Raw genomic sequence first — 25,299 nt, forward strand, 5'->3', positions numbered from 1 at the left:
ATTAATGGTTAATTTTTCAAATAACGAAAAATACTCTAATAAAAAATAATAATAAGTTGTGCCGTCAATTTTATTATAGGTATCGCATGTGTTTAACATTTTCAAGAGTAAACCGATATTTTTTAAACTAGTTTTGTTTATAAAAGCCAACAGATAAACTAACGTTATTGATCAAATAAAAGCATAGAGAAAATGCAAATATTAAGGAGTTTTTTTTTTATTTAATCTCGCTGTCGGAAATTAAGTTGAACGCAGCGAATCGGGTTAATTTAAGTCGATTTAAATGATGAAAAGGAATATATAGATTTATTTTAATGCCCTAGGATCAAGCTGGAATATACGAGGATGTGGCTAATTCCTCTTTTTATGTTAATTTTAAGGTCAAACTTTTAATTCGAATGTTAAGAAAGGTCACATAAATATTCAATCTATATAAAAGTATAAGATGTAAAATAATAATTCTCTTCGAAAGGCATTACTGTTACAGTTGTCGAGTTTTTCAAATCTATATTGGATTTAGATGGCAAAGTGAACACTCCTGCGCTTTGTGGACCAGTCCAGGGTAATATTAAATAAATGTCAAATTGTAAAATCTCAATTATTCATTTTCATCCCCCACCCCTGGGAATTGAACCCGTTTACTGAATCTTTAAAACAAATGCTACACGAATATTGCACGTGTTTAAAAAATATCTAGCGATTTAATAGCTAGGCTTGTATCAATGTAAGCGATATTCATGAAATATATTATTAGATCAAAACCAACATTTTTAGCTTTTCCACTTTATTTTTATTTGACCAGCGACTGGGTTTCGTCGTTACCGACATCATCAGACTGATGTCGGTAACGACGAAACCCGGTCGCTGGTCAAATAAAAATAAAGTGGAAAAGCTAAAAATATTGGTTTTAATCTAATAATATATTAAAAATGCAATTCCATCACGAAGTGTCAGTGGATAATATAAAGATATTCATGAATACAACAATTACATAAAGTATGTATGTACCTATTTGTTTGATGTTTTATTTTGAATAAAGGTTTTCATTTGAATATTGTTCGTTATAATAAATACACAAACGGTAATACCCAGCGAATCCCATGACTAAAATAAAAGCCTATAGAAACGGGATGATACAAACACAATGTCCAGTAACCCTCACATTTCCCCTGTGGCAAAATATTATGATCGTTTCTCTCCTCGTAACTCTGTATCGCTCAGTGAACAAACACGCGTATAGAGAACATGTCATCTTTTATCTTATTTTAAAATTATTCCTTTTCTTGTTCAACCCCTCATCCGTACCCAGAGTTATATTGATCGTTAACACATGAAGGAATGGTGATCAGCCCTCCATCTTAGGTACCAGGCAGTCACTTTGTGGTAAAAGCTATACATTTTTATACTAAGTTTTACTTAGTGTATACTACGATTTCATAAAATCTATTTTGACACGTATTTCGATGCATTATGCAATACGGTGTTTGAAAATAACGCGGAATGTATCGAAACATGTGTCATAATAGATTTTAAGAAATAGTTGTATTTACTAAGTAATACTTAAATAAATAAATAAAAATATATGATATCAATTCTGCAAATGAAACCCAAAAACACATTTTAAAGTAATACAAAGATACTATCATAAAAACGACTTTAAATATTTATATGGCGATGATTTTGAAATTATTTTTAGCTTTTGCATTCTTCCATATGGTTTGCAGGTTAGTATTGTTCACGGTATCACGTATATCTTCTGGAATTAAATTCACCTGACGTTTACCACGTTTTGACTGCACACCCCATGTTCTATATAGGACAAAGGGTGAGGAATATGATAGATGTCCACGCAAGGCAGTACAGGCCATAGGGGGTGCGAATGCGTAGTACCTACAGGCACAATAATCTCTTATTTCTGATGAATGCGTCAGTTATACACATATTTTATTGCTACGTTGTCATATATGCATATCGAAGAGAGCAAACAAGATAAATTGGTATTTACCCTTCGCTCTGTTAAGTACGTTTAATAATAGGCAAATACATCAACCCAATCCAAAAAAAAAGGTTAGTAATTTTTTCATCAAACGATTGACATTTTCTCAATGAATAGGTTCCCCATCCCTACTCCACACTCAGAAATATATGTATATTTTGCATTTTTGTTAACCCTTATCCTCACCCGTTGGTGCATAGAGCACTAGATTATATAAACGTATCTTGAAGGAAAGGTGATCAGCCCTCCGCTGCAGGTACCAGTCCAGGGTAATATTGAATAAATATTAGAGTGAAAAAATCAGTTATTGCTATTGGTAAAAAACACTATTATTGGTATTTTTTTTCAAAAGTATTGCAAAAATGTTACAAAGTTTATTAGTGTTTAGCGCATTTGCCTACCTTGCTAGAAGCCCCGGGTTTGATTCCCGTAGAGGTTAAAATAAATATATATGATTTTACTCTTTGTTTTTTATTTACCGTTTACATAGACTGGTACCTGAACCGCAGGACTGATCATCTTAACTTTAAGTAATTTGTGAACGATATATATCCACGAGCATCCAAAGTAAAAATAATCATATTTTTGGATAATTTAAATGTCGTCATTTTCGTAAAATAAAACGATATATTCATAACCAGTATAATGAGATATCCAGGATGTAGGTATAATTCTTAATGTCTACTATAATAGGTCATTAATTATGAATGGTAAAAAAATAGTGAAAAGTTGGCGTAGTTTGCAGTTATCAATAGTTGCTCCTAACACTGTACCCATGTTACAAACCCACCTTTTTGCTCACAACCCTTATAATTGAGCCCCCTGATGAAGTGAAACGTCGTAATAGAGTGTTTAGGATCTAATAGTAATAGTGCTTTGCTCGGAGCGAAATTCCACATGCTTACTCACTAAATTAGTTATACGGAGACCAGAATATGTAATCATATATCGCTCACTCCTTTCAACAACGACATATATCAAAATACTTGATTTTTCAGGAGATCATTTTTTAAGTTTAAAATGTAATAAAATGTTTTAAAAATATCAAGCCACTTATTGAAGTTTTTACTGCGCAACAGATCTTTTAGGTAAAACCTGAATATTTTTTCTTCGTTTCAAAAATATTTAGTATATTTAAAAAAAAAAATAAACATTACATTTTATTCAAAATACAAAAACAACACTTTTTGCCCTGTAGCGGGTAAATATTAAGCAAAAATGTGCCGCTTTTGCTTGGATATAGTACATTTTCTGGGCATTCTTAAAATATGCACAACTGAATATTGATGAAGATTTTGGATATATGACGTTGTTGAAAGGAGTTAGCGATATGTGTTTATATTATATTCTGTTATATTCTATAGGTTGGCATTATCGTGCCAATCGCAAAAAAAAAAAAATTATTTGGTATTAGTCAATGTGTATATTATTATTATTATGTGTATATATATATATATATATATATATATATATATATATATATATATATATATATATATATATATATATATATATATATATATATATATATATATATATATATATATATATATATATATATATATATATATATATATATATATATATATATATATATATATATATATATATATATATATATATATATATATATATATATATATATATATATATATATATATATATATATATATATATATATATATATATATATATATATATATATATATATATATATATATATATATATATATATATATATATATATACATATATATATATATGTATATAATGTATATTTCATTATACAACCCTCTCTTGGCACTACATTCGAAATAAAAACAATCTTACCAGTGCTTTTTTTTAAATTTTAGTTAGATACTTATATGTTCGTTCTATCAGCGTCAATGCGTTGCTTCACATCGAGCTTTTTAACGGAACCACTTCTAAATTGCGCTTCACCGCCTACAACAAGAAGCCATTCCGTAAATAATGAATTGGAGTTTACACTTCAGTCTGTGATATAACTGCTCTTGACTTTTTCACTGTTAAATGCATTAAATAAAATCTTTTAAAAAGTCCTAGTGCTATTAGGTTATAAGTTGGTCTGGTTCACTTGTCATTCTCATAGCTAATTGATTCTAGGATCTGAAATGAAACTTAAATGTACCTAAGTCCCTAAAAGAATTTTCGAAAAAATACTAGAAGGTTTAGGAGAAGTAAATAGTTTTACAGGAATAAAAAAATAGTAAAATTAAAATACGAAAAGTATAATATTAATTGGTTCACCATTAACTTTGTGGAATGACATGTTCATTTAAAAAAAAAACTTGTTAATACAATACCACTTACTTAATGACTTTTATTTCATTACGTTTCATTTCTAAAGTTTTACTTTTCACCTGTAGATGAAAACGTCTGTTAGTTTTTGAAACTAGTCGTGAGTAATGAAATAAAACTCATTAAATAATATAATCAAGTGTTTAATATTTTTTTTTAAATTATAAAAGTAAGTTACCCTAAGTTTATCAATTAAACAATAATTTTAAAATCTATAGTTAATATTCTATAAATGAAAAATTGAACACCATATATAAGTAAAGGTTGGTTTTGCTTCACCTTATATGGATATTATAGGCTATAAAGTGGGTAGGTAGGTACCTGTTCTTCCTTTCTGATACCATTGAGAGGCACTCTAGCTGAAAACGGCACACAAATAGGTATCTCTAGATTCGGTGCAAGCGCTGTGCGATGCCGCTATTTCGTGATAACGAGACAGCCATTGTGACAGTCACATGGCAGTTTGCTCAGTTCAGCGTTGTCACAACTCGTGTAGATTAAGATGTCACAACTTTGGGCGGGAAACACCGAAAGACAAAACAATACAAAATGGCGGATTCATACACCGCTGCGTGCATTGCAACCCGATTAAGTGTTTAGCTTGTGTATTTGTATTTACACAATGTGCGATAATGGACCATATTATCGACGTATGAGTTGGATAAAATTATTGAATTATTTGAAAAAATACAGCATGAGTACTATTAACTTTATGACCATATCAACAAATGGTTTTTATTTTTTTGTTAGTGTTTAAATGTTTTCATATTATTTTTTGAACCAATTTTGAAACAATGTTCTTGAATCACTAAAGACATCTATTGGTGAGATGAAAAGCAGCTTTTAATTGATTAGAAATATAAAAATAATAAAAAAAAATCAATAATATGAAAATAACTCCTGTATGGCAATTGGAGATAATCCAGATTTTGTGAACAAGTATTTGGACACACTCAAAATGATGTATATATTTAAATGTTTTACTTACTTATTAAATATTGGACTTTGGTGTACTCGGAGTTATTTCAATCACGATTTTTATTTATTAGTATGTAAAATTCGCTGTCATAATAAATGAGTATGTTAAAATCGTAAATGTGTAAAATCGTTGTATGACAGAATTAAAAACGAAGATATAAGAAGGGAATGTTGGGCTGAATTGCTGAACTAGAGATAACTGAAAATATTGAGAAAAGTTATTTCAGGTGGTATGGACATTTGGAGTAAATGGAACGAGAGAATGACTAAAAAAAAAGTATATTTGATGATTGTAAAAGAGTGAAAAGAAAGAGGACAACCGAAAAAGACTTGGTACGACCAGATCAATCAGGATCTAAAAGATGGTGGTGTTCAAAAGGCGATGTGAAAGAAGCAAGGAATGTTTGTCAGGATAGAAGAGCGTTCCACCCTCTCTACCTACCCTTGCAGATATTGGAGTGATACTAGTAGTTGTAATATGTTTTAAAATTTTGTGAGAATCTCGTTATAACATTTGTTCAAATAAGTATAGAAAAAAAACAAAATATTTATTTTATTTTATTTTTCATTAATGAAAATTTATAAATTTCACACTTCATTTTGTTTTGTTTTTATTCAAATACCTACTTATTTTTTTTACAAAAATATCATTGGTACTTGCTCAATAATTATTTATCTTTCGATTCCTACGTTGGTCGATGATAGGAAATTCTTGAATATTATTCAGACGACCGGTTGTATTTTCTATAGAATAGTGAGATGTACAGTAAACAGAAGGCTTGGAATTCCACTGTTGTTTAGAGTTTGAAGTAACTGCAGGACTAGTAAAGGGTACTCTATTTAAAGGCTTTAAGGATAGTTTACCTTTGACCGAAGGATTCCTTTAAAGGGTAGAAGTTAAATATTACTTAACAGGTGCAACTGGCATAATGCTAGCACAATGGACCTAATTAGAACAAATTCAAAGAATGTTTGGGAGCTGAGTTATTTACAAACTTATAGGAAAGGAATTAAATTAAATGATTGAAATAACAAATATACAACATATTAAGTAGGTCCAAATTTTTGTACATCTCAATTGAACTCTCGAGTGACTATTATCACGATTTTGTGTACAAATCGCAACTGAAGTAAAAAAAACTTTTAAAAAAGAGTACAATTATACATTACAAAATAGTACCGTAGAACGGTGCTACTTGAAATTTGATGTGTTAATTGAGCCCAGTACAAAAAAAAAACAAATCTGTATTTGGTCTACAATAATGAACGTATCGACATGATTCATTGTTTCCCTGACATGTGACACGTATTGTAACGATACTTCGATCGATACCACAATCTAAATTTTTTTTTTGCACTGGGCTCAAGTAACACATCAATGTTCAAGTAGCCCCGTTCTACGATAAATTATGTACCTACATGAATTTGCTCGAAATATTATGATTTTCAAATAATTTTTTCATTAATTTGTATACATTTACTTATAAATTTTAACTGTAATTTTAAATTAAAATAAGAATTAACGTGTTATTTATAGTTATAATTAACATTTTTTTTTGCAGAGACCCACTCAGCTACCTTATGTGTCTTGTTGATGTAGTTCTTTTGTATATATATATATATATTTTTAATTATTTTCATCTATTTAACTATAATATACACAAGAGAAGGAAAACACTTTTACAATTTTCACATTTTCACTCTTGAACATTTACCCATTCCTTAATTTTGCCTATTTTTGTGAGGAATTGACGACTTTGACGATCTCGGTTAATATTTCATTCATGTCTTATTCACTTTTAAGTTAATCAAGCAGACTCATTAAGGATCCCTGTCTGGTAAATATTTAATAATTTGCATATCCTTAGACAAGGGATGATGGTATGTTCTCTTCCTGCTACTGCCTCCTTCCTACTACCGTCGGCTTGTACCTACGTCGGTACTGACGTGTAAAATCAGTCAACATAGAATTCCATTTCCATATCCCTTTTAGCATACCCCAGGGCGGATATTAATATGCCGCATACCTGCTGCCTGATGGGGCACCCAGCCTACCCTTTGGGAGGGCGGACGGAGTCGTGAAACATGAATATTTTTTTATACACTTCTGACAGCTTCACAATAATCTTGTTCAATTGCAGTTTTTCAGAATGTAAATATATTTGAATATGAACTCTTTCTACCGGAGCATTTTTATGGTTTGATATTTGAATATTTGTCCGCCTCCGTGGTGTAATGGTTGGCGTGTTTAGCCACCGTGCTGGAGGTCCCGGGTGCGATTTCTAGAGGTGGAGGTCAAATAAATATACGTGATTTTTTTCACTCTAATATTTATTTAACATTACCTGAACTTGCCTTCATGTAAGTAACGATCAAGATAAAACTGCGTCAATACGATGCAGTGTCCTATGCACCATTGGGTGTAAATAAGGGATAGAAGATAAGTACCTGCCTATAAGCCTAAGGACCCACATCCGTTAGCAGGTAGGTAGATAGGAAGTAAAGTAAAAATGGAAATTATATTTGCATTTGAATTCAATTCAAGAAAATTGTAGGGATCCTAAGAAATAGAAAGGCTTCCATTTAGAAAATTTTCGTGGGATTTGGGTTCCTGTCGATCCTCAAATTGGTCAATCTTAAGGCACTTGATTCGATTTGTGAGAATTTCACCGATTTCAGATACACCATATAAGGGATACCGACCCTATTACGAAACCTAAGGGCGATAGTGAATGTATGCAGGGGTGTCCAAATATTTTGAGAAACGTACGAGGGATATGATTACCCAGGATTTTTTTCTTCAGTTAAACATAACATTTGAATTGAAATAAGTAAATCATAAAATAAAACTAAAACGTTGTTTTTAACCACTTTTTGAGTTTTTTTTTTCTACAACCGGTTTTGACAAAATCATTGTCATAATCAAGAATAGATATATATTTGTTCAACCCCATTCTTAAAGATGACAAGGCTAAAAACTACGTTTAAGTAACGTTGATAAATACGAGTACGACTGTACGATTCAAAATATTTACTGAAATGTTGGACATTTTCGTGATACGATTTACAATTTTTTTTCCTATTAAATAGAAAAAATAGGTTGTTACTTGCATCCCTCGAATTCTCATTATTTTCAATAACAATTCAGAATCAGTCAATTTATAATAAATTACTCCCTTAGAGTGGTAGAAATACCACATTGTATTGTGAAAGTAATAAAAAATAAATGTTTATAAATTACTTTATGTAATATGGGAAATTATATGATTATTTTCCCATTTTTATGATGAAGGTGAATTTATAGGTAGTTAATGTTGCTACCAAATGTATTTTGCCAGAAAAATAATTTGTTTACAAAACATAGTATGAAATTTAGGTTCGATAACTCCATTAAAATAAGCAATGAAAATAAAAATTTGAGTGGATAAGGAAAAATAAAATAAGACAAAATATTTTTTATATTTAATCAAATATTCCATGAATTGTTTTAAGAATGTTTAATGTAATTTTATCATTATTTGCATAAAGTGAAGGATTAATACTACACTGCATCAAAGCAGTGTTATCTTGATCGATAAATTATCTTCAAATACAATATAATCCAGTGCTTAAACATATGACATTCAAAAATATATTTAATGGGATTGCAAATTAAGGGACATCCTGTGGACACATGTTATTCAGTATAAGTATGTTCGTAAGGTTGCTAGGTTGTATTTATGTGTATATACATACATATGTCTGTAATACAGAGTAGTTATATTACTGAACAAATTTAATTTGATTCTTTTTATATTACGTTATGTAAATTTTAACCCTCCGTATCGTATTACCCGTTGTGGCTTACATCAAACGAAACATTTAATAATTGCGTCATAATGTAACCATAGAAATGCGAAGGATTCATATTTCGGCTCTGTTTATTGGATAATTTACCTTAATGGAGGTGTTTTTCCACTAAAATTTGATTTACAGAACATCTACGGATAAATTTCAAACGAGTTTTTACCAGATTTGTTTTATTTTATTTTTTATCAAGAACATTTGATATTTATAAACATTTTTTATCTTTTTTAAATCCATCAAAAGGTTAAAACATATATTAGGATGTGTTTTTGTATAAATTAAATATGTACGGATATATTTCCGATGAGTTTTGACCAAATATGTTTTTTTTATTTTTTGAAATAACGTTTTTTATATTTTCAAATCCATCAAAAGATTACAACACATATGAGGATTCGTTTTTGTATATATTTAATAAATACGGATGAGTTTTCATTGGGTTTGTTTGAATTTTTTTATAAATAACGTTTTTTTTATAAATTTATCAAAAGGTTGTAACACATATTGTGCACCATTAGGTGTGGACAAATTTTTACCGAATCCCTTTCTCAGATGGGTTTAACATAATAACGTTGTAAAAAGGATTTTCTTTGAAAGAATAACTATTTACGGTTAAATATTGATGTGTCAAAAATTAGTGAATTCATTTTTATAAAAAAATAGTATGAATCGGGAATGAAAAATAAAATGAGGCGTTTTCACTGTACCTGTCAAAAATGCTAACATTTTCATTTGAATGATGAAGTGATTTACGAATATACATATGTACAAAAATCTGAAAAATGACAACACATTCGTTACCCCTCGCCTTACGAGCTTCCCTCGTTCCACCCTCACACCCTGACTTAAGACTTCAAACTAAAACCCTGTGTTAGATTTGTTTTTTTTTTTTTAAATCTTTAAAAAAATATTTGTGTTTCAGTCTTGTTAACCTTAATCTCATGATCCAAAATGAGTAATGGAAATTTCTCATCGGGAATATTATATTTGTAACTTATGTATTAATATGTTTTCAAAATAAACAAATTATAGTAAAGCCCTCCCGGGTACGTATGTGCAATTATATGGAGTACTGTGAATAAAATACAACGAATAAAACATTGTACATTTTTTACACAAAACTTATAACGTAATTTGAAAAATTTACATTTTAAAACATAAGAGATTAAAAAATGCATTTAACATCGTAAGAAAATATATCATCATAATTTTTATGAATTATTTTTATACACATATTTTTAAATTGTAAATTCGAGCTTGACTAAGATGTGAGTGCAATTTTTACGTCAGGCATATTTTGTCAAGAACAACGTTAAATTATAAAATAAAATCAAAATAAAACTAGTAAAAAGACTAACCACAAAAAAATTTATACTGTCAATATTATATTATATGTATGTCGAAAATTCTGAAGATATTGTTACTGTGCTCCAGTGCTGCCACATGTCCAGCCCCATCTGTGATCCACAAGCAGTTTTATGATGAGTTTGAAGCTCTACATCATCCTCTCTCGGAAACCTGTCACTCTTTACCTTGTTAGACTTTCCCAGTTAAAGTTTTTTTTTTAAATAAATAAACACACACACATACACACGTGTGTGTGTGTGTTTATATACATACGTGAAAGGACCCCATTGATTTACTGTGGAGATTTGTATAAGCCTTTGTACGGCGCCCTTAATTAAATGTCCTTAAGTGATAATATAATAATTACAGATAGTAATAATCTCATAAGCCTCTTGAAGGGCCCGAACAATAGGATGTGTCCTGTGTTCGTTAAATTCAACCAGGATTTCCGGGATAATTGATAACATATAATGTCCTTTCGTATAAGTGGCCAAGTAGGGAACTAACCAATTCTCGTTAAAATTACGTGATTTACGATTGAAAAGATTAAATCAAAAACCAGGTAAGGTTATTTTTAAACTTATTATCATTTAATGGGAATTGAAGTGCTCTATGGATCATGAAGTTAAAGCTAGCTAGTTTATGATTAAGTAGATGGGCCGAACAAGAGGAAGTTACAGTGTCTGTATGTGTGGGTTTTCGATATACATCAAAAGTATTTTTTTATCTATTATTTCTAAACTGATATCTAAGAAATTTATTTGTTTGCCTACGTTATTTTATAATGTAAAGTGTATTTTATCATTTAATATATTAATAAAGTTGAGAAAGGAGTCTTAATGTTCCAAATTACTAATATATCTTCTACGTCCCTAAATCAGCTTCACATAAGGTCTTTGAAAATGATGCAGAATGCATCGAAACACGTGTCACAGTTGATTTTAAGAAATAGTGGTATTAACTAAGTAAAACTTTAATTAAAAATGGATAGATATTACCGCAAAGGACTGCCGAATCAATCAATCAATATATTTGCAAACTTAAAACCAGGATCGAATTTTTCGATCGTCTGAAGAGTGTGCATGATAAAAACACTTGGCATAGTTGAAAGTATTTAACTATGTACCACCTTTTTGCAGTAAAATAAAATGGCTTTGTTTTCATCAGCACTTAGACCTTCTACCACTCTCACTACTTTATAATATTTATCAAAACCTATTCCACTAAAATATTTTATCGAGAGAACACTTTCCATTTCTCGATATAAAACATCATCCCTTAGTTATTCATCCACTGCTGCCGAACAGTAGAATGAGTAACGTCTCCACTTAAAAAGTTATTATCTCCAACGAACTTCAAAAAACGTCGAAATCATTACTCTTTATCCTTGAAACCCTAAGAGTCCATCATACTATACCTTCATTGTATCTTCTCCCTCCCCACTATCACATCAAACCATGTTTCTACTCCTTATCTTCTTTGCTTTATCAATTAACAGTTTCATTAATATACATGTAAGTAATATTATCAAATTATAAATTTTATTTAATACTTCATATTGCATCATTTTGAAACTAATGTTTTCTTCTACCAATATATTTACATACACTATAAGCGCACTAATTTCAAACCTATCCTAAAGTATACTGTAGACGGAACCTTGGACTTAGTATTGAACCATTTAACGACTCTATAAATTAATGTACGTCTTATCAATGTAAATATGTATCTTAAATCCCCGAGAAGTTGGCACGATTTAGGACAAAATTTAAATAAGGATATTAAAAAAATAACTATCAAAATACGTTTTTGGACATTTTATTACTTCTACGTAAAAGGTTTCTTTATTTTTTTTAAAAAGTCACGTTACTACCCCGTTACGTTTGGTAAATAAACTACATGTTTCTGCATAACAATGCTTTTCAATTAAATACTCGAATCGTAAAAATATTTACAGTATTTGCTACAAGAAACCCTGAAACAAACCCCAAAAAGTATTTTATTAACATTTTGGATCTTGAATAAAATCTCGGACTAGTTACACAAAATAGCATAGAAGCAAAGCTCTACACCTTTTTCATATGGCAAAAAGCTTTCAGAACGAAGACGAAGTGTCTGGTAGTTAAGGCAGATCCTGATATTAAACCCGGTATTAGTGATTGCAGTGCCACCTGGCGGTATAATAAATTACTGTAATGGTTTTACTGCCTTGCACTACAATTTATAATACCAACATCTGCGCGCCCAATTAAAGAGTACACTAATCAATTATGTAAGCGGTAAATATTAGCTTTAACATGCAATAATAAATACAATTCACACAATTGTTATATTTTAAAATAAAGCACTCTTGTAAGACCGCTTTTCGAGTGTATTAATATAAACACGACTAGTTTTGAGAACTACAGATATTCTCATCAACAGGTGAATAAAAAAATGATGATATGATCTGTAATTCTCAAAACTAGTCGTATTTACATTAATTAACTCAAAAAATGTATTGTGCAAGTGTTTTATTTTTATGGTTAAGTCAAAATAATTTTGCTCAATGTTAATGACAAATCAAAAAATTATATTTAATTAATATTTTTAAATAAAAAAATAAAAACATACATAAGCTCACAAAATGGAGTACAGGGTACTGCATTTGATCATTAAAGGGTGAACTTGAACGTTGAACACACCTTAGCAATGTGAACAGTCTTGTAATGTAAAGTATTGTAAAGAAAGAGAATAAAATATTTAAACATTTATCTCAGAAACCAAAGGTGGATTAAGTGAGAAATAAACTGATTGAAAGGGGTTTTGTGTGAATTGGACGTGTGGAGCGAATTGATGCACAGGCAATGACTAAGATATAGAGAGTATACTCATACTTGGCAAATGTGAGTGGGAAAACAGAGCGAGGTGGCTAAGAAAGACTTGCAACTACCAAATAAAAAAGAACCTGAAATTTGGTTGAGTCGAAAATCTAAATATCCAGAGAGCATGGATGACTAGATGTAGAGGAAGCTGACATTATATCGCTCACTCCTTTCAAGAACGTCATAAATCAAAAATCGTCAATTTTTAGTTGTGCATGTTTTCGGAATGCCCAGAAAATGTACTATATCCCAGCACAAGCGACATATTTTTAAGTTAATATTTACAGGGTGAAAGTGTTGTTTTTGCATTTTGAAGAAAAGGTATTGTTTAATTATTTTTTAAAATATTTTACTTACTAAATACTTTTATATTACTAAATATTTTTCAAATGGAGAAAAAAACCTTCAAGTTTTAACTTAAAAGATCTATTGCACAGTAAAAAGTTCAATAAGTGGCTTGATATTTATTTTTCATACATTGTATTATATTTTTAAACTTTAATAACGTTCTCCTCAAAAATCAAGTTTTTTGATTTATGATGTTCCTGAAACGAGTGAGCGATATGTCAAGAAGAATAAATCATTGCATCTTCTCTGCCCCTCCCTATAGTAGGCACCCTAATGGTACCTACAGTATAAATATCAAAGATTAAACGTTTTAGAGTCACATATGCAAAAAAGTATGTTTGACGTTTTAGAGATGTTTTTTATAACTGTAAAGAAGGACAAAATTTTATCATTTTTTCCGGTTGATAACAAATAATGCTATTTTATGAATTTAAAATAGAGGAGAAAATTTAGCGCTTTTTTCATTTGATCCAGTCTTTTAAAAATATGACTGTCGGATTTTTTGCTTCAATATTTATTTCCACCTATCTAAAAATGGAACAAATGCTTCATGAATACATTAACCAATATGAAGATAATAAATGATATTCATCGTTTTTTAGTAAAGCCACTAAAACAAAAATTAAATTTACTTTATCTGTAAATTACAAACTTAAAATGTCTCGTATAAAACTGTCTAATATTCTCTGTAAGTAATTTTTCCCGGAATTGAAAAGACGTTATTTTATTTTGTTATTCACTAATGAGGAATTGAAGCATTTCAGATTTCATTAGAATTAATAATTCCTATTAGATCGCTAGAATTAAAATCAAATTAGATCTCCAAGGATTAAATAAGATCCTTTAAGTGTGAATGAAATTATTTAATTGAAAAGCGTCGACTCCAATTAAAGGAGGTTGAAAGAGAAGCTTTTAAGTATACAAAGCGAAAACGAGATAAGTATCTAAAGTTATACAAACAGAAACAAGGAATTAAGAGTATGTACATAATATAGGGTGGGTGAGTTAAGATTATTCTAAGAAAACTGTTTTTTCTGAGTTAAAAATAATGAATAATCAATAAAAAAATTGTTTTTAATAAATACTTCTTTTTAAAACTCAAAATGAATAATTTCAAATAAATTACACGTTTTATGTTTTTTTTACCTGAATGATACGTCCACAAAAAAGGAACAAACAGCAAAAAAGAAGGTTGACGTTTACCTCAGTTAAAAATTTTGGAAAAGATAGGCAAAAAAAAAAGTTCAAAAAACATTTTAAAGATAATGAAAAGTTTCACGTTTACCTTAATCAAAGATTTTTAAGCGAATATAAAAAAAGGTTAAATAAAATTGTTTTTAAAGATAATACAAAGTTTGACGTTAACCTCAATTTTTTTTAAAGAGAATATAGATACAAAGTTTTTTTTTAAAATACAAAAACTATTATTTTCCTACTTCTACCATGGGAAACGAATTTTTTTGAGTACAAAATGTCTCTATATAAAAGTAAGCCTTGAAGAATTTTAGCTAACTAACTAACTAACCATCACGCCGCTTCTCCACAGGGGTAGGCAGAGAGAATAGAACGCCACACCACTCTATCTTTGCAAACATTCTTCGCCTCTTCTTCGTTAAACTCTTAAACTGACCACTTTCAAGTATTTGGCATTCCTGATCACGCCATATTTTTCTTGGTCTTCCTCTGCTCCTTTTTCCAATTACATCCACCTCATAAATTTGTTTTACTGTTCTTTCCTCACTCATTCGTTCTACATGTCCAAACCATCTTAACACACATTTCTTAATTTTATCGATAATGCTTATCTCCGCTTTGCATTCCTTCCTTACTTTATAAAAAATTTATTATAAGATATTTAATTATAAGAATTTTAGCTGTATTGCAAATCTCCAGCATGCAACTTGCTGCTTAGGCCAGATATTCAAATGACGATAAAAACGTGCTGATATAAAGGTTATTAACCAAATGGGGTTATCTAAAAGAATCGTAAAAATGTTCGTGGATGTTTGGAAACAGATTGTGGAAATAATATTAATAAAAATTCTTAGTTAACAAGAACTGTGGGACATTTGCCTTTAATTAATTTTATATATATGGAAAGTATAAGATTTTATTGAATTGATGAAAAATGGTACTCATCTTACACTGATGCAAAAAATTGAAAGGAATAAGAGTTCTCATCTACATCCGTATTTAGCGTATTTTGCTGACATGCTAGAAAATCCTTGTTCGTGGTTAAAAATAAATCCAATTTATTTTTCACCCCATTATTTATATTTTTAATATCATCATTTATCTTATTTTTATCTTTTTGGACTGGTATACGAAACGGAAATCTGGTGACCAGCTCATAAATTAATTAACGATTAAAAGAATCTATCAATGTGATGCAGTGTCCTATTCACCATTGCATGACAAATAGGATCAATAAGCCCCCCCCCCACACACACAGACATAATCTACATTTTAATTTTTATATTCTGTTGTACTGAGCTGTTGTTTTAACTGAACTTTAAAAGCCTCTTAGCTGTTAATAAAAATATAAATAAATAAATTACAATATTATGGTATAGTAAATTTTTTTCCTTATAAAAACTAAGTATGAAATGACACAAATATCCCTCTTGTCAACAAAAATCGATACGTGACTATTGTGACATATTTTTTCATCTATTAAACATTATAAAACCCATGATACTTTATATATTTCCACTTGGTAATCAAATATTTATGGTAAATCATAAAACGAATTTTTAAAATAAAATTTATGGACATGTCAAAAAATTGGGATATCAATAAAAAAAATTGACGTGAATAAATGTTAAGTGGAGCAAATCCAGCATTGGAAATGGATGATTTGAACACACTTAATGTATTGTGAGTAAAATGGTATAAAAAGGTATTACAAAATTGTAAAAGATATTTTCAGTCTCCTAGACTGAAATTTTTTTTCGGAGAATCTAGGATACATTTCATGTAGGTTTGTGGTTTTTCTAACCATGAACGTCGCAGGAATTTTACTAAAAGATGATTTTGATTTTTTCAATTGAAGCATATATACAAATGGGCTATCCGAAATTTTAGTAATGTGGTTTTTAATAATATGTAGAATAGTGAATGTTACACGTGTGTAAAGTGAGCATTAAGCTAGCTATGATGTAAAAATCTAGATATCTTTATACTTTTTCATCTTAATATGATAGTATTTCAACATAAATTTAATAAAAAAATTTTCAACGTATTTAGGTGTTTGAGGTGAATTTTTCATATCTTCCTTTTCTTTTTTTAAATATCCTACCTGAAGTCAATCATCTTAAAAGGAAGTTTTAAAATGTATAAACAGTGTATAAAGTAACACTCTCCCTATCATTCATCACTCAATTTGTGTATTACCACTTAAAAACACTACTGCATGGCTACTGGATTCGGAATAACTATTCCATCATCAGGTCAAATGTAGACTGAGAGAATGTAGACAAATGTACACAATATAGACAAAAATGTAGGCAAATAAAGAAAGAAGTGTATATTTGACCTGATTATGGAATGGCGTTTCCGAAACCGGTAGTATTGAAGTGATATTATACGAAGTGAGCGATGAATGTGAAGGAAATTTTAATATTATCATACCACAAAGTTAACAATGCTTTTAATATTTAAAATAGCGTATAATGTGATCACTTTTTTCAGCCAATGGTCGCGAACCCTGTAAATACTCAGACTTCTATGTTCCCATCTCAAAAATACTGCTTTATTAACTTTATAATATAAAACAACTTTGTTTATAACTACTTTTTTATCGGTACATTTTTTTCTAACCGGTTTAGACAAGAACCTTCATCATTAATGTTAAAAATCTATATTGGCATATATTTAACCCTGATGATGACAAGGTTCTTGTCGAAACCGGTTGGAGAAAATGCGTACCAAGAATAAGTTGGTTAAAAACAATGTTGTTTTATTTTATAAAGTTTATAAAATGTGCCACAAAGTATCTGCAAAAAATATTCAAGAAAAAACTTCTTTATATTTATTGGAATATTAATAAAAATCTCAAATAATAAATTTTAAAAGAATAACATAAAGATTGAAAAACATAGGTGAAATTTAATACAATTTGGAGAACAACTTGGTTTCCATCTCTGAACTAAATTTATACTCTAAATTCACTCTCTCTCAACTTTTTCTCTTATATAACTTAACCCCCTCGTCTGTATTTCAAATAGAATTGTGATGAGGAAAGCGGGTCAGACAATAGAATTTCGTTTTTATGCTCTCACCTACAGGTTGAATAACAGGAAAACGGAAATATAACAGAGCAAACAAATATAAAATTTTATACATACATCTGTCCGCCTCCGTGGTGTAATGGTTGGCGTGTTTAGCTACAGTATTGGAGGTTCCGGGTTGGATCCCCAGGGGATGGGGTAAAAATAAATATTAGGGATTTTACACTCTTATATTTATTTAATATTAACCTTGACTCGTCCCTGAATCGTTTCTGCCTTCATGTATGTGAAGACCAAGACAACACTTAAGTCAATACGATGCAGTGCCCTATGCACCATTGAGTTAGAAGAATGCATACTTAAGTTTAAACTTGTTTCTATTTCAGACTACTACTATTTCAATAGTATTGATTGTGATGCCTTAAAAATATTAGACCTGTCAAAATTTAGACTGAAAAATTTACATTTTCAATCAACAGGCGCCGCGCCGTGGCGTAGCCAGGTAGACGCTCGACTACGAAACTGGCGTTGCAGGTTCGATTTTCGCCAATTGCAAAACGAATACGAGAAGTATTCGCTTTCAATTTGTCTGGGTGTGTAATGTATTTTTCACATATACCTTCCCTTTCCTTACTATCTTTATGCATACAAGCCTCAAAAATAATGGCTTAGCGGGTTATTACTAAAAAAAAATGTTAGATAAGGCACATATTAACAGAATACTAATAAAACACAACCTCCATTATAATTTGTTGCGTTATGACACGCATTTAATTATACTATTTATTCTTTTTTGATTATTTCAGGGTTGTGGAGTCCGAAAAAAGACACGACTCCGACTCCGATTCCTATATTTACCAATTACACGACTCCGTCTCCACGACTCCGAATAAAAAAGTTCAATTTTATTATGTTGTTTCCTACCTTTGCATACAGCCATTTTTTGTTATTACCAAGGAAACATACCTCTGATCCCTTCTCTTACAAAATTTAATAGAGAAATTGAGAGAATTTTGTTTATGTAACGCAATCATATCAATACGTGGAAGTGATAGTGCAGAACGATGACTGGCAAAAAATAAATACAAGGAAATAAATACATTTTCGTATACTTTATGCATTAAATGGATCTCGGTGATTCACCAAATCATCGCGACTTACGCCTGCAAGTTTAATATTCGTGAACAATACATATTTCAGTATAATAATTTTAAAAATGAATTAAAAATTTTAACGAAAAAACAGTCGGAGTCGCTCGTTTTTAACGACTCCTACTCCAACTCCGACTCCAGCCCAAACACTGCGACTCCGACCCCGACTCCACAGCCCTGGATTATTGCATTAAAATACTAAGCGAATATGAAGTGGTTATGTGTTCAAGCAATCTGCTAGAATTTTTTACACTTTTGTACAGTACATCATATTGGAATTCAGTGTTATTGTATGATAAGCCCCTACTACTCCGACATTTTGGTAGGCTGTACTATAGACGGGTTGAAACAATGCTAGCTTGTACAAGAGGGATTACACTCATACAAATGGGACGCGATGGAATTATTGGGCTAACGGAACAAAATGATAATACTCGCCGAAATTTACATGTTTCCGATTATTGGATATTGAATATTCAATTCAATTACACCATACATCGATTATAACGAACAATCTAATATTTTTTTATTAATTTCAAAATTCTGAATTCTTGTTGAAAGTGAGATGTTTACTGACAATATTAAGTTGTAAATACGAAACCGGTAGTCATAAACAAGTTCTCATTAAAGTGGTATTACACAAAGTGAACGATAAGGAGAGCATGTTTTATTAAGTTGTTCTTAACATTCTTCTTCTTCTTATCCGTATTTGTACCCAATGTAGAACGGGCACTGCATTTGTTCCTTTGTTAATATATCAAATTAATACTAAAAGTCAAGGGAAAAAACTCATCATTATAAATTTAGATTTTCTGTAAATGTTTATAAACATAAGAGTGAATTTTTTTGAGGTTTCAAGAGTTAGACTAGAAATTTTATGCATGTCATTCAAACGCGTTTATCACTAACAATATGGTTTCAAGGAACTTATACCATAACTATATGTGTGTGTATGTGTGTGTGTGTGTGTGTGTGTGTGTGTGTGTGTGTGTGTGTGTGTGTGTGTGTGTGTGTGTGTGTGTGTGTGTGTGTGTGTGTGTGTGTGTGTGTGTGTGTGTGTGTGTGTGTGTGTGTGTGTGTGTGTGTGTGTGTGTGTGTGTGTGTGTGTGTGTGTGTGTGTGTGTGTGTGTATACATATAATAACCCGCAAAGCCTCTACTTTAAGAGACTCTTCTACAGGTAGGACAGTAGGGATATGGAAAGTAAATTTGAAAAATGTATCACCAAAATTAAGATCAATTAAAAAAATAATCTTTTCTGAATTTATTTTACAATTGGCGGGAATCGAACCCGCGACGCCATTTTCGTTGTCAAGCGTCTACCCAACTACGCCACGGGGCCTGTATGTATGAATGTGTGTGTTCGTTGTTTTGTTAATTACGTAAATGGCCAATACGATGTTTTTTATGTTCACAAAACAAATAATTATTTTAAATACAGTCGTCAAGAACACTGTATTATTTATTGATTCGGCAATAACTTTATGGAATGATATGCTGATTATTTTAAAATTTAAACACTTGTAGATTAAAACTTATTGATACAATAATTAATGTACTTGTAGCCGTCTGGCCACGCCATTTGGTGTTGTCAGGTTGACAACACTGAATTATACTGCTACTGTCAGGTTGACAACACTGAGCGAATTCAACAAAAGCAGCCAACCGGAGCGCGGGGGCGAGAATCGCCTGCCATCGCTTGATTGTTAAAGAACGTATATTTTAGCTTCATATTTCATTCAAAGTTCAATAATCAATTAGATGAATTAAAATAAGTTAATATCAAATCATTATCAAATCGTGTAAGAATTTTATATCAATAAACAAACTGTAAGGTAGCATTTCTTTTAAATATCCTGCTCTGGCACCTCGCACAATAACCCACACGGGTCATCCATATACTTACCTTCATAAATTAGCACTTGAAATATCATTGAAATAAGGTAAAACGGCGTAATAGTCTATTACAACGTCCTTAAATGTGTTTCAACAAAATTTCTTATTTGTCAGTAAACACGTTGAGTGAACAAATTTAGCTGCACCGAGTCCTTTGATAGTTTCAGCGCGAGATGCAAATTTGAGTTAATTTCAATACACATCACACACAGTTCACTGAATCCTTGTTTCAAATATTTATTTTGCCTACAATAATGCCACCCCTGTTTGCTGACCCGCGGCGGGGCGCAGTGCCATTTTATTGCAACCTCCCGGCCCAGCGTTTGGAAAGCTCCTTTTACAGCAAGGGTGGCCAACCCGCGGCCCGCGTTCCACATGCGGCCCGCCGGGTGTCTACTTGCGGCCCGTGGAGCAAATCACACATTATTTCCTTTAGTGTACATACACAAAAACACCAAAAGAACATTCCATCGTGCGTAGTTCATGTCATATCCTATATATGGGAGTATTTCACTATCCTGACAATTTCAAGACCCATAATGTCGTCAAGTAGTAAAGACGTTGGACTGAAGAAGAGAAGAGTAACAGAAGAACAGAGAAGTTTTTAAGACAGATGGACTCTTAACTATTTTTTCATGGAATTTAAAACAAAGCCAACATGCCTGATATGCAATAATTATGTTTCTATCTTGAAAAAGTATAACATTAAACAGCATTAAGAAGCTAAACATGCAAATAAGTTGGAAAAGTACTAAATTAATATATTTATAATATATATATATATATATATATATATATATATATATATATATATATTTATATATATGTAAATATATTTATATTTATATATATATATTTATATATATATATATATATATATATATATATATATATATATATATATATATATATATATATATATATATATATATATATATATATATATATATATATATATATATATATATATATATATATATATATATATATATATATATATATATATATATATATATATATATATATATATATATATATCCTGTTGGCTTTGAATAATAAAATGAATTTTGTATTATGGCCCGGTAGGGAATCTCATTTCTAAAATCTGACTCGGCTACTAAAAATGTTGGCCACCTATGTTTTACAGGGAAATTGGGCAAGTATCAGATATAGAGAGGATAATGGAGGAAACATTTGTTTCCCAGATTTATCGGGGCGCTGGCTTCGGCAATATATTAGACGGAAAATATAAATAAATTATCCGGGAATCTCAAAACAGATCTAGAAAGTTCTCGAAGTCGGAATTAATGTTAACTTTTCCTTTCGGGTTTCTATTATGGAGATAATATTATGTACATTTTAAAAATAATATCCCGCAGTACGTTTATTTAGGAAGCTTATCTTAGATACGAGATATCTTAGATAGATTAAGAAGGAAGATTTAATCCAAAATTCACCACAAACTCCCATACCAATTGAAAAAAAAAATAATTTTGAGATTTTGTATAAATATTTTTCAACACATTTAGAAAAAAAAATAAAGAATATTTTCTAGGTTTTTATATCATAGCCTAGCTTTAGTGCTCACTTTATACACGTGTTAAATTCGCTACCTATTATTGACAACTACATTACAAAGTTGGAAAAGTACATTAAAAGTACTTAAAAAGTACTAATTTTGAGATTTTGTATTAATATTTTTCAACATATTTAGAAAAAAAAAATAAAGAAAATTTTCCAGGTTTTTATAACATAGGCTAGCTTTAGTGCTCACTTTATACACGTGTTACATTCGCTACCTATTATTGACAACTACATTACAACAAGTTCGGATAGCCCATTATACATATGTATGCTTCTATTGTATATATAAAAGTATTTTTTACATATCGTAGTCATACAGGAGAAAGTGACTAAGTGCATTTTTTTGTTACTATTTGATATCTTACTAGCTTAAAATTAGCCTGAAAAATTCCCAGAGTGGTTTTAATATATTTATTTGTTAAAAATGACTAACTGCGTTGATATTTATTTTCTTGCCAAGCAAAAGTGACTTAAATGGCCCTCCTGAACATGTTACGTTTTGTTAGTTAGTCGCTTTCTCCTGTACGACTACGATATACAAACATTAGTGATTTTGCAATCTAATATTTATTTCATATAACCCTGAACAGGTCCCTGAGGTGAAGGAGTGATCACCCTGCCTTCATGTAAGTAAAAATCAAAATAACATTGCGTCAATACGATGTTTCCCCGCAGGGGTAGGCAGAAAGGATGAAACGCCACACTCTTCTGTCCTGACATACACTCCTTGCCTCCTTCACACCCATACATCTAGTCATACATGCCCTCCGATTACTATTTTATTATACTATCGAAAAACACTTTCATCTCTTTATTTTCCTGTCTGAAGAGCTGCATATTGTTTAACGCTTTATTAAAAATAATGCAAATAATAGGAAATTCGTAAATGCAAAGATGTTTATAGCAATTTAGTTTTCCTATAAAAAATAACCATAAAGAGGAAAAAGTGAGCATAAATTCTGATAATAAAAACTTAGTATGAAATATTTATTTTTCCTATTTTCGTGTTTATTGAAATCAAATACGGTTATGGAAAATTGCATACGCAAAGAAAACAAAAATTGAGCGTCTAGTTGAAATACGAAATGCCAGTTCTGTCAAAGTTCTTGATAAATTGAAAGCAAACATCAAAATGTTTTGCCATTTCAAATTATTATTTCTTCTCAAAAAAGATTTATTCTTACCTGTTTCCTTTGAATGTGCTTCAAATTAAGGGTTGCTTTTTCATTGATAGAAAAAACATTCGTTAAAAATAAATTTGAATTGCCTTAATGATCGTTATTTGTGAGAGAAAAAAATATAATTAAAGTTATTCCTGTCGATTGTAAATAAACCTAGTAAACTTTATTTTTCTAACCCTTACATGCACTCAATGGTGCATAGGGCACTGCATCACATTGACACAGTGTTATCTTAATCGTTACTTACATGAAGGCAAGGTAATCACTCCTGTTCTTCAGGGACCAATCGATGGTAATATTAAATAAATATTACAGAATTAAATTACCGATATTTATTATTACCCCCCTTGGGAATCAAACCTGGGACCTTTAGAATGGTAGCTAAAAACGATTACCATTACACCACGCAAGCAGACGGAGTAAACTGTACTTTATCATAAAATGTTGAGTGATGGAAAGATATGTATATAAAACCAGAGAAAATACGTAAATAGATATTAAAGTATGTAAATACACATTAAAATTAAGATAGGCATATTGAGATGACATGCGAATTGAAGGAGTGAAGAAAGGACAGTAAAAAAATATTCATGAGGCCAATTTAGTCGGTAAATGAAGCAGAAGAAGACTGAGAAAAGCTTGGCATAATTAAATTGTTTAAACACTTGAAGGTGGTCGGAATAATCGGCAGGTAGGTATGAGGCGATGCATGTATGTGGAAGAGGCGGAGAAGGTTTGGGGTAATCGGAGATGGTTTGAAAATACAGAATAGTTTGGCGTTCTATTCTCTCAGCCTACCCCTGCGGAAGCGGCGTGATAGCTAGTTAGTTAAAAACAAATTTTACTTCTTTGTATTTTTTTTTTCATTCTTTAGGAATCGATCCCTAGGTTTCATGTACGAACGCACTTACTACTTTACTAGTTAAGCGTTAACGATAAATACATATAATAAATTTTCATAATTCATATGGTTCAGTTAATTTAACATGAAGAATGCAAATTGTATGATATATGACTTTAAAATGTATTATTTTATAATCTGATTACCCTGGAATCAATTTCATATTAAATGAATATTAAATTACATTATTAAAGCTTTCAATTTAAATTTGATCCGGGGTGGAAATGTGAATTTAAAATAACCCAGGGAAGGGATACCGATGTATCATAATGCTATAATATCGACGTTGTAGAGAAAAGGGCTTGAAGTGACGTTTGGACAGCTTTTTACACCAGAGATGTTAATGTAATGTAAGTTTCAAAGAAAGTTACTTTGAATCTACAGTACGAAATTTTGTAACTTAAACAAAACGTTTCTGAATAAATAATTTTGTATTGCTGAAATTACTGGAAGAGACAAAAAGTCGAAATTAGTTAAAATCAAATACGTTAATTCTTAATTAATGTTTTACTTGGTAAATACCACTGTTACTTAAAAGCTATTGTGACACGAGTTTCGAAGCATTTCGCATCATTTTCGAATACCGTATGATGCAAAATGCATCAAACATGTATCAAAGTAAATTTTAAGAACAGTGGTATTAACCAAATAAAATGGTGA

General features: G+C 30.4%; 1 protein-coding gene across 1 annotated transcript in view; it reads right to left on the minus strand.

The window, feature by feature from the left end:
- LOC148313091 (poly(rC)-binding protein 3-like) overlaps positions 1 to 25,299 on the minus strand; it is an 87,274-nt gene that overhangs the window by 56,383 nt on the left and 5,592 nt on the right. The gene's annotated exons all lie outside the window — the stretch shown is intronic.

This window comes from Brachycentrus maculatus, unplaced genomic scaffold (genome assembly GCF_059751285.1).
Source record: "Brachycentrus maculatus isolate JH-2025_06_01 unplaced genomic scaffold, ASM5975128v1 h1tg000023l, whole genome shotgun sequence".
NCBI lineage: Eukaryota > Metazoa > Arthropoda > Insecta > Trichoptera > Brachycentridae > Brachycentrus > Brachycentrus maculatus.